Source organism: Strigops habroptila, chromosome 3 (genome assembly GCF_004027225.2).
Source record: "Strigops habroptila isolate Jane chromosome 3, bStrHab1.2.pri, whole genome shotgun sequence".
Taxonomy (NCBI): Eukaryota; Metazoa; Chordata; class Aves; order Psittaciformes; family Psittacidae; genus Strigops; species Strigops habroptila.
Genome location: NC_044279.2, coordinates 33000513 through 33012281, shown reverse-complemented (window position 1 = coordinate 33012281; position 11769 = coordinate 33000513).

The window sequence follows — 11769 nt, the reverse complement described above, 5'->3', positions numbered from 1 at the left end:
CTGGGAATTGTGGTTTTCAAATTTACGAAATTACTAATCAATATTTGTGTAGAATTACACAATGGCATAATAAACAGTAGTGGTATATGAATGTGCAGCACGCAAAAGTAAAATGCTAATTTCCTATGAGAATTGTTGATTTCCAGATTTTAGCTCAAACTGTACTTAGCAGATTCAAGCAAATTAAGTGACAAAACTTATGCTAAACACTTTTTAACATTTGGAAAAAAAAAAAAACCATGGAAAAAAAAGACATGGAAACTAATGGTGACAAAATATAGATATTAATACAGCTCTCTTTTAACAGTACTTGTATATGTAATTTCTCTTACTTTCAATGGGCATGAACAAAGTGAAGAAGCATGAACCTTTGCAGGAACGGTCGCTGCTCACTGCAGTGTGCTCATACTCTGCTGTTCATTCAGTCTGCTAAACCAGGAAAAAGCTTTTACTGATAGGATTTGACTGAAAGAAATACTAATTGCCTATTAGAAGTCAATAACACTTTATCTTTAATATTTTTTTTTATTTTTTTTTATTTTTAGAGCTAATATACTAACAGTTTTTTCTCATAAAGTACCATTTTAACCAGCATGGGAAATACATTCGTTTTCAGCTTCAGAAAGACAAAACTCTCCAATTTGGACTTCTTTTCTGAGTGCTTTTACAACTGTACAGAGTTACACCAGGGTCTCAGCTACTGCCAAGACTCTGTACTTGCTTCTGAGTTAGGTGCTCAAACTGCAATGAAGTGTCTGGCTTCATCTGTCTGATTTTTAGCAGCTGTGTTTGAATTGAGAGCTTGATTGACAATTATCTCATCTTGACAGAAGCTTGATTACTTGGGCTATGAAAAGATTCTTTATGCTATTTTGTGATAAACAGTTACTTTTCTATCTCACTTTTTGACACTGACTTTTACTTGTTCCTGAACAGGCACGGCTACAATTTTTAAAATTAAGCCAAAACCATTAGGTGGTTGTGGCTGGCATGAAGCTTCAGTGTCTAGTAGTGTTACTTCTTGGATTTGCTGATGTCGATGAAGTTTTAACATGGATAAAATTCAAAATTAATTTTTCTCCAAGAGTTCTACCAGCAAGGATTGTGAGTAACTCTGTTAATTTATTATTAAAGAGAGAATGAAAAGCCAGCAATAAAGGCCCTTTGATAGCAGTGGGGGATGAGTAATGGAAAATGTTCTTGCTGTGGAGTAGCAGAGTGTAATTGCTAAAGGACCCAGTCTTTCATTAATTGGAAAAACAGTAAACTCAATCAATCACAGTGCCAAAATATCACAGTTCAGTTGAAGAATTTTATTGAACTAATTGATTTAATTGTTTAAAGTAATGCTGTTATAAGAGTCATTATTAAGAAACATTATTCTCAATATAATTTTCTAAAACATAAAAATTTTTTATGAAGCAAGTAATTTTCATTTAAAAAAATGAGATAACTTTTGATTGAAAAGAGCAACTTGACTAGGTTATGTTTCATTAGAAATTATCAGTACTTGATTTTGGATGTCATCATGGATAATGTGAAGCACTTTGTAAGTGCAGGGTGCTTTAGCTATCTTTAGACTAGCTTAAACATTTCTAATGGCATTTTCTCTGAGTCACAAAACTGGTTTCATCTTATCTGCCTAATCCGGATGTAATGGACCAGGGAGGTCTGCCTCCCCCTTTTGCACACCCAGCCCCGGCTCCTCATTAGCCTTGAGGGAACGTTTTTCAAGTGCTGTGGGTTACTCACTAGCTCCACAATCAGTTTAAACTGGAATAAGCAGTCCTGCCTTACCTTTCAGTCATCTGCCTCGTTACTGCCATTTACATTTCTCTACTTTCTGCCAGATGTTCGTGCAGCCACATGGTGAGTGGGAACAGCGCAATGCTCTGGTTTAAAACTAGCCCCCTCCCCCCATTTTTTTTCCTCCCATGCGTATTTATGACTATTTGCAGTCACTGGGAAAGCAAGGAGAGCAAAAACAGTGATTGGGTCAGTGGGAGTTGGCACTGCCTCTTTAAGCATTAGCATTTTCTTATGTTGACTGAAGGGAGTTTTGGGGCTATAGCCTTAGCACTGCTCCTCCAGGGTTCAAACCCAGCTGGGGTCTGTGGGACAAGAAGCAGGAGCCCAGATATGTCAGTCACTGGTTGCCTTCTTTTCCCAACAGTGTTTGGACTGTTTGGAAAACCTGTCTCATTGGCACCAGTTCTGATGCAATATTCTTTATATCCTGGGTTCAAAAGTGGAGGGAGAGTGCTGTATGTAATCCTGTAGGAACTGCAAGTACAACGTCCTGACCATGTCTGTATAATCTTTCTGGTTCTGTGACAGTCACAATAAATACTGACATCACTGCAAACCAAGCAAACTGTCTGGGAGGTTTTCATGTCACAACGAACCTCTAGTGTGTTTCTAGCAACATCCCATTGTTTACCAAAGGGGAAGGTAATGTAATTCATTAAATCCAATGGCAGAATTCAGGAGGGAACGTTCACATTTATAGATGCTAGGTCCAAAAGGTAGAGCTTTTTAGTCTTTCAGATACAGTCCACAATTAAGGAGATATCAACGGTGACTGAGTTCCCATAAGGTGACTTTCTTTGATTGCTATTAGTGTTCAGAAAGTTGCTTGGCAGACTCCTTGCCATCAAGCTGTGGAGTCAGCATGGCTCAAGGGTCCAAAAGGCTCAGTTCAGTGCCTGGAAAGCCTCTTGGCCAAGGTTCCTGCACAAATCCATTGCAGCTGCAACATGAAAACAGGTTTGGCATTACTATTGGTTTATCACTGTTATTTTTACCTGTTACATATGTCTGCTGCAGCTTCTCCTCTTGATTAAATGCTGTTACACTAACAGCCATACAGACAGGCAGTACATGACCATTTCTAACTCACATATTTTAGGGAAAGAATAGAGCTTAAAATTCAGGAAATCTCATGAATTAGGATCAGAATTCATGAAGGCATCTTCCTTATGGAGTACCTCTCAGTATTAGGTGTGGTACTGAGACGTGGAGGACAATCTGCTGGGTCAGATACTGGCTTCCGTCACGTGAGGCTGTTGAACTCGGGAGATCAATGGCTTGATCAGAGAGGACAAAACCTTGCAGAATTTTCACAGTTTGGTCAGAGCAAAAGTATGTTTTGCACAAGGTAGCAGAAGGGATATAAAAACATGACAGAGTAATAAACATGTTTCAGCTAGTATAATAAACAGAATTCAAAGCTTTCAGAGCTAAGCCAGATTTCTCTTTTAAAAGAGGAAAAATGCACGACTAGGCATTGTCTCATATGACAAATTATAATTACAAGCAATAACAATAACATGAATCATTGGTAGAAGTCATCTGGTGATTTTTATTTTATTTTATTTTATTTTATTTTATTTTATTTTATTTAGAAACTATAAAGCATAACGAAAAGTCAGTACCATGGGGTAAGGGACAATATCAGGAGAAATATGTGGAACTGACAGAGACAAAGCTTTTCTAAAGATGAAGTTTCAACAGAAGAATCTTTCACATAGAGTATATTTTTAATCTTTTTAATTTTTTTTGCATCTTGTCTGGTTTTAAGTGGCTTTTCTGTCTCATTCATTCATTAAATACCTTATAAATGGCAGCCAGTTTGCCTTGATGACCTGCATGCTCCTATGCTGCTTAACCTTGAATGTACTGTACTTACCCCTGTGATGTCCAAGTGAAATAGGCATGCACTATATTCCCAGTTTGGGAGATGGAGAACTGGGGAGCAGAGAGTGGATTAAATCCACTAAGAGCATTAAGGTATCTTATGCTGAGCTGCTGTGAGTTTGTCTAAAAGGTGTTTTGTCTACAAGGTGTGTTTTGGGCAGGCATGCATTGACGCTGCCCATGCACAAAGTCACTCGAACTCACGGAACACTTAAGAGCACAGCAGAGATGAATTGAAGCTTTGTTAGGCTGCCATGTCTCACACTGGTAGGTTTATGCTTGGTGTATTTTGAACAGACTGGGCAAATTGAACAGCAAAGAAACTTTGCAGAGCCTGAGCTGCTCAGCCCTGCCTGGGCAGTAGTCATGTCAGACAGCGCTCTGTGCACCTTGGGGACCTCCCCAGAGAAAGTGTCAGTGCCTAACGCATTGGTGTGAGCTCTGACTGCCACCCTGGTGCTGGGCTCACACTCTACTGGACCAGGAATGTATTGGTTTCACCTCTTTTTCATTCATTTTAATAAATCAAGAACCCTTGTAAGCTGTTAACACCCATAGCTCTCCGAAGGCATGCTTTTCTCTTCATGTAAATATAAACCTTTGTAAGAGCGGTACCTCATTCTGATTCCTTCTGTAGAGCTGACTCCGTTCCCAGGGTCTAAGCAATGTTGTTAAGTGCTGCAAAGTATTATACACTGCTCAGACAGCACAAATAACCCTATTGCTCTCCTGCAGAGTCTGCTAATGAAAGGGGGATCTGATTGTTTTCACAGCCTGACTTTAATCGCATCTAGTTTATATGAACACATTATTATTTTTATAAACAGAAATGTAGTCATGGGACCCTAAAGTTTACTGGTGAAACTGAGTTATCAGTGGGGTTTTTTGCATGTTTTATAGAAGCTTGTTAACTCCTAATGTAAAAACAACCAAAATACAAACGGCTAAATAATGTTTAACACAAACACAGCCAAGGACAGACTAGACAAATGTCTGTTAGGCAGAGCTTGCCCACTTTTTCCAGCTAGGTCAGTGGTCTGATGAAAGTAGTGCCCTATCCCCTTGCCCACCTCTTTTCCTTAGCCCACCATGGGAGCTACAGCTGTGCTTGTGGTTTCAGTCAGGAAGGATTCAGGTATTGCTAACCCTACTGTGGGTCAACTGTGTTCTGTGCCTTTCTGCCTGCAAGGAGAGACTGGCTTTCTTTTCTTATATCCCCATTAGGTTGTTGTAGACAGCAATAGTATAGAATCATAGAATTTACGAGGTTGGGAAAGACATTTAAGATCATCAAGTCCAACAGTTATCTCTCCTTAGCATTCTTTTCTGTGGGCTGACCAAGCCCAGCTCCCTCAACGTCTCTTTGTACCCCTTGCAGTTCACCAGCATCTTGCTGTATCCTTTTGAGGGAGGACAAAACTAAAAATTTCCTGTTGGAGGTGAATAATGTCTTCCCTGCCTTTGACCTGCTGGCTGCACTTGAACTAATATAACCCAGATGGTTTCATGAGATCTCTTCCAGGTCTTTATTCTGTGACCCTGAGGTGAGGAGTAGTGGTGGACAGGTCTTTTGTCCCAGCACCTCATGCTGGCATATATGGAGGCATTTGAGAGCTGTACACTACTGAACAAATATAGGACTCTCTGGCTTATTAGACATGAACAACAACGTATGTATGTGTTCTCAATTAAATGGTGAATGGTGAGGTCTCCCCAGTCAGTATGATTGGAAGCGTATCTCATGGTAGACAACCATGGAAATATGCCCTGGTGGACACACATGTCATCATAAAACGGCACAGGCATTGAGCCCCAGGAAAAAGAGAGACACAAGCAGGCTAGCCTAGCAAGTAATCCTGCTAGAAACCTTTCCTTACTCACAGCTGAAAGGCCTCCACGAGGTTGCAGCAGAGACGGGGACTACCTGGATGAAATGTTCTGACAGGTTGGGTCTGAGCTGGGCTACTTCTGATGAATTGTTCAGGATACAGGGGTCATTGCAGCTCCTGCAAAAATTAGCCTCCTCAAACGAATATAGAGACCAAAATATCAAACTAGGTTTAACTCCTTTTCACCTAGCAGATCTGAACCTGACAAGTTTTCCAGATCTTAATGAGGCAGAGGTCCCAAAGACATGCCTAATGTGTAGTTTTAGATGCTCCCAGGGCCCCTGAGTCTCAGCACCTCTTACTGCCCAAGTCACAGGTGTCAAACCAGTGGTACATTTGAGAGCCTGAAATCAGTCACACTTGGGCAGAACATTGCAGTGGCTATGAGAAATCAGAGGAACTCTGTTAGTCACCTGAAAGGGCAGTTCTCTGCACCTAGTAAATGGCACAGTGTAAAGAGATTGGATAAACTGCAATATCTAGATCCAAACAATCAGGGATATTAAGACTTATTACAGATATCAGTGTAGAAAGGGGCTAGGCTAACGTGATCTAACACCTCAATATTCCTCAGTGAGCTATTATATTTAAAACTTATGAAACCATGGTATTATATTGCATGTTATCCAGCAGTGGCTATTCACTACAGAGTGAATTCATCATTCCTCTGCCTTCCAGCTTTGTTTGCTCAGTCTCGTTCCATGTAGGGCATGGACAATATGTTCTTTCTAGCACACGTGGACACTTGCAGAGCAAACAATAGACACAGGCTTGCGGTGAAAATCTCCAGGAAGTCCCTGCTTTCATTCAGACAACGCTTGAAGGCAGGAATTGTCCTGACAGTGCAAGATGTTCCCAAATGCGTTCTGATAATAATGAGGGGGGTGGCACCACTGAAGTAATCTTTTTTATGCGAGGGTGTGGAAGAGAAGACCTGGGGTAAAAGTCTAGAGAAGATGTTTTTGTCCATTCCTGACATCATTCAAATAGAAAGAAGGCAAAGGAAATTTTGCATGGTAAGTCTTTCTTCTAAGTAGTATAAATTACACATGTACCCTTCCCAGACTTATACCATAACCCTTTAAGCACCTGACTGAAATGTATTAATTAAGCTGGCTGGTGACCATAAGCCCCTTCCAGGTGGGATGAATCATTTGCTGAGATGTTCCTGTCTCTTCCTTCACTGAGATTATACAGACCCTATGGCAAATTATCTCCTTAGTCACTGCAGTGAAGTGCCTTTTGCTAGGAGTTATGAACCTGAACCACTCTCTCTCCATCCTTCTTAAAAATATTGGGCAACAATAAATACTTACACACTGCATTGGCAGGAATCATTTCAATAGAGAGATGTGGTAATGACACAAATTAAATATCCTGTGCCATCTATAGTCACATTTGATGTGCACACTGTCAAAGAGAACACTAGTGAAGCAAGTAAGATATTTTAAATTATAGCCATGTTTCTGAAACTTATGTTTATTATAAGGAATCCTATTTCTTAAAATGAATCACGTGAGTTTTATTTAATAGGCCATTTAACTCTTCGTCAGTTCACTGTAGTTAGTTGTAAATGCAGCTTTTCATACTTGTCCTGTGAAGCTCATTGTTGCCAGAGAGACTGGAACAAACTTGGGGATAAGAAGAAATTCTTTTTGGAAAGGAAACACAGGATGTTGCAACCTTTTTTTCAGAACACACCAGTTATTCTGCTACAGAGAATTGAATGCATTTGCCAACTATTCTGTTTGTTTTGAAAAATTCGAGAATATTAATATTTAAAAGAGCACTTTGTGCTCTGTTGTGGGTAGTTATGTATTTACAATGTATGTGTGAAGACTAAAAGATTTCTTAAGCAAAATCTGCTGCTCTTTCTCCAGCAAATCTCCTCAAGAAATGAATGGACTATTGAATTCCTCACTAAGTCTTTTTTTTTTAACTTGCTTTTGACACATGGAATGTTGTTTGCCTAATGTCTGGCCATGTCTCACCTAGTTGCATTCCTGCCATCACTAGTTTTGAGGGCATCTTTCGTATCTTAGTGTTCCTGCCTGTGGCACTAGGCAGTTTCACAGACTCATCAGAACACTGGCTAGAAGTGACCTGTGGAGGACAGCTGGTCCAGCCTCCTCCACAGAGCAGGGCTGCCAAGAACACCAGGACAGCTCAGACATGGCTTTGTCTTGCAAAGTCCCAAAAACCTTCAAGGACAGGGACTCTGCAGCCTCTGCTCCCTGAGCAACGCGTTCCCAAGTTGCACCATTCTCCTAGTGTCCAGCCTGAACCTCCCATGCTCTGGTATGTGGCTCCTGCCCCATGTCTGTGCTGTCTGAGAGAGTATGGCTCTGTCATCTTTGTAACTACCCTTCAAGTAGCTATGGCTTGATCTCATGCCCTTCCTTAGTTTCTCCTCTGCCAGCTTAAACAAGCCCTGCTTTCCCGACCTTTTCTATTCTGAAAAATCCGACTGTTTTAGTCCAGCTGAAGTCATGTGGCTCCTTGGATTTGCAGGTGTGTTTTCAGGGCGTTTGAGATGCAGAGATGACATTACCCCCTTGGTCTTAAACTTTAAAAACCCATGAAATAAAACCTATAATTTTTTAATGTTTATTTCTAAGGATAAAACACAGCAAAATCCAGCTAATACTGAAATTATCTCTGCAAAAAGCATCCTAACCCTTTTAAAGTGTGGGTTTGGACTTGTGTGTAGATGTGAAGAGCAGACAGACACAACAAAATGCAAAATACGCTTTGCTTTCTTCTGCAGACTGGCTGCCTCAATGACAATGGCGGTGAGTACAGAGTGAAAACTTCTAGATTTCAAAATTTCAAAGCTCCAACCATATCCATTGCAACCTCAGAAGATGATAGCATTTGAGCAAGAAGCAAATACAGACAGGCATTAAGGCTGTTTTACCAAGAGGAAGTTAGTACGAGTCAGAGATTAACAGCAGTTACTTCAAAACAGGTATATTACCGTTATTTTTTTAGTTTATAGGTGAAAGCAGTATTTCTTTTTTGCAGAAAACAGGAAAATGTTAATGAAACATTTAACACAACCTCACGTTCTAGAAAACAAGGCCAAGATACAGAAAAAATTGTGCTAAGTATTTTGTTAAAGCATCTCCTGCACCTTCAGTACCAATCTTATTTCACCCTACCAGACCTTTTTGCCAACCTTGGCTCCAGGCATAGCAGTGTAAGCAGCTACAGGGACAGCAGCACAGCTCCAACCTGCTTTGCCTAAGCCCAAATGCTAGAGGCTGCCCACTGCAGCCCAAGCGTGTGGGGCAGAGGTGGGCAGCAGAGCACACTGGACTTCCCCCATCAGTACCTCAGTACTACCCATGTTTGGGGGACCTGAAGTACTAAGCTCTGGTCCAGCACCTCCAGTTCACACAGCCAGACCAGCTCATGATTTCTCTTTGCCTCAGGCAAGGGCTTCGAGCAACGGCTGGTAGGTTTTGCTCTCTAAACAGTATGATAGTGTTCAGAAAACAAGACCTGCTGATGTGTTCAGCGTGGGACATTGTACCTGGAGCACAGGCACCACTGAACCCTTTCAAATGGCACTGCCACCACTGCTAGCTCCAGTTCCTGACAAAAACCTCTGCTCTGGAAACACCCTTCTAGCTATAGAAGACTGTTTAGGGGTGGCCTTCTCTGTGCAGGAAATGTGCTCTCAGTCCTCAGATCTGCCATGTCTGGAAATTTCTCCTGTAAGCAATGGCAGGTATTGCTGCATCACATGTTGTCTCTATGAGACGGTAGCTAGCCAAAAGGCACCAGAACAGAAAAGCATAACATAACATCTACCAAATATCACAGTCTAGCTGCAGCTGATCTAGTTTCCTCAGGCAAAGGGTAAATAGGGGTCTGGGCAGGGGAAACACTCCTGCCCAGATGACTATCAGAACTTGTGGTATGGTCCCATAAATTAATGTAGAAAGAAGAGATTTATCTAGCACCTTTTTTTTTGGGTGGAGGTCGTCAAAAGTAGTACACTTGGCCCTTTCTTGAATGTAAGAGAAGCTACACTGGCTGCAGAGTACCTCTGGCAGAGACGTGTTTCACAGAAAGTTAATGCCAGCAACAGGCACGGGTGTGATGAATATCACAAGGTTGTGCTTTCTTTTGTTCACTGTTTCCAACATTATAATCAAGAATTTAATCCTATTCTTTGGCAGAAAACAGGAAAATATATTTTCCTCTTTAAACTCTTGCGCAATCTCAAGTAATCCTAGCAAACACAAACTTTTCTTCAGAAATAGCAAAATCAAATATAGCCATGCTGAAGACAAGGCAGTAAGTGCTCTGCAGTCCTAGGGTAACAGTGTGACTCCCTTCAGTCTGAAAATTGGACACCCACATTTACTCTGCTGAGAGAAGTCTTTCCTGGTGAAAACTACGCAGTGCTTTTCTAGTTAGGATTAGGCACACAGAACCGGCAGCATCAAGAAACCCCATGTTAACACAGCTGGTTCCTCCACTGCAAAAAAAATTGCCTACAAGCATGTGGACAGTTTCTGCCAGCCCCACCTGCCCATATGCCTTTTGCTGCTTGGTATCTTTGGGGCATCAGGTGCTGGGGCAGGGGCACTGCTGAGCACCACCAGTCCTGACAACTCCATCCCTCCACACACTGAGGAAAGATACCCACCGAAGTACCCTGATGTGGTTACACAGAGAATTGTGCCACTCTGTTTATGTTTGATGGGTGTCAGACATAGACATCGGTATTTGTGGTGTTTGGAAAGAAAATGAACTCCAATCTTTATTATTATTTTTTTAATCAAGTTCAAAACATGTATCAGAAGTAATTTTCACAGCTGTTGCTGATTTGTTAGTACATCTGTCCCCAATCTCCCTGCTGTTTGCTTTATGGTTTACAACCTTATTTTCATTTGTTTAAAGAAATGTTTTTCTCTCCCCTGTCGTTACATGAGACATCCACATGAACAACAGTGCAACGAGGAAACTGCCTATACCCACAGTCCTGTCAAGTGCACAAAGCAAACAGGCACAAACAGAGCAGGACTGCCTTCCCCCACCCTCCCTGCTGCTCTGCTCCTCTCCTCCTAGCAATGGCATAGAACAGCTTGGTGCCAAATCACAGCTAAGAACCACTTTAATTCATTAAGGACACCTATTCTTTGTCATGCTTTAAAGGGAGAGACTGTTTCCCTCATCAGACCAGTTGATGCAGGGGAAAATACGGGCAGTTTTCAGACTCAAAGTTGCTTCAACCAGCCTAAGCCCAAAAATTTGTTCATTTTTCCAACCATGTGATAGGTTTAAAGCAAGATAGGACCTCTAGCTTCAAATCTTACACCTCTTATTCTTCGGACTGTCCTACTTTTGGCATTGTATGGCCTTTATGATCAGCCACATTTCCACGGGTATGCAGAACTGAGGGGGACGGAGCCTATTTCTGTTAAACTATTTGTCTGAATGTATATTGGAACTAGGATTTTTCTGGAGCAGAGAACCATGAAACAGCACACCACAGCCAGTGCCAGCAACAAGCAGGAGGAAGCCCTGTTCACAGCCTAGAGGGATTGGGTTCCGACAGGTTGTCACCCAGCCTGAGCTCAAGCAGGCTGAAGTGCTCCCCAGGAAACTCTAAGACTTAAGACTCACATCCCCTCCTTTGCCTTCCTGCTTTCACAGTCAGGCCAGTCTGAGGGCTTTAATCACAAAGCCTACACAGGAGGGAGGGCTGGAGGGTTGTTTGTTTTTTATGTAATTGTGGTCATTATGGAATTGGATAAAAGGCTGTAAATTCTACAGTATTACAGGCATATTACTGGAAATTAAATACTGCTCCACAGGTCTACATTGTCGTTAAGTGAATAACACTTGTCACTTGACATATACCTCCACAATTGCAAATACAGTAAATATTTCAGCTGGGAAACTAAGGCACAGGTCAACTAGCCTATTTGAAAGCACACACTTCCGACCAAGTCCTGCTGTGCACACCTCACTGCAAGCGCAAGCTGTGGCTGTGTAGTTGCGGAGATAAGAGCAGTGTGGGAGCCCTTAGTTATTTCTCCCAGATCCTATTTTCCAGGCTTATTACTATTGTGATACTGCAAGTTTACTGCACATGCATCATTCAAAAAGCAAGACTACCAAATGAAAGTGTGATCAAGCCTGGGTGAAGCGCTCTGCGGCTATGCAT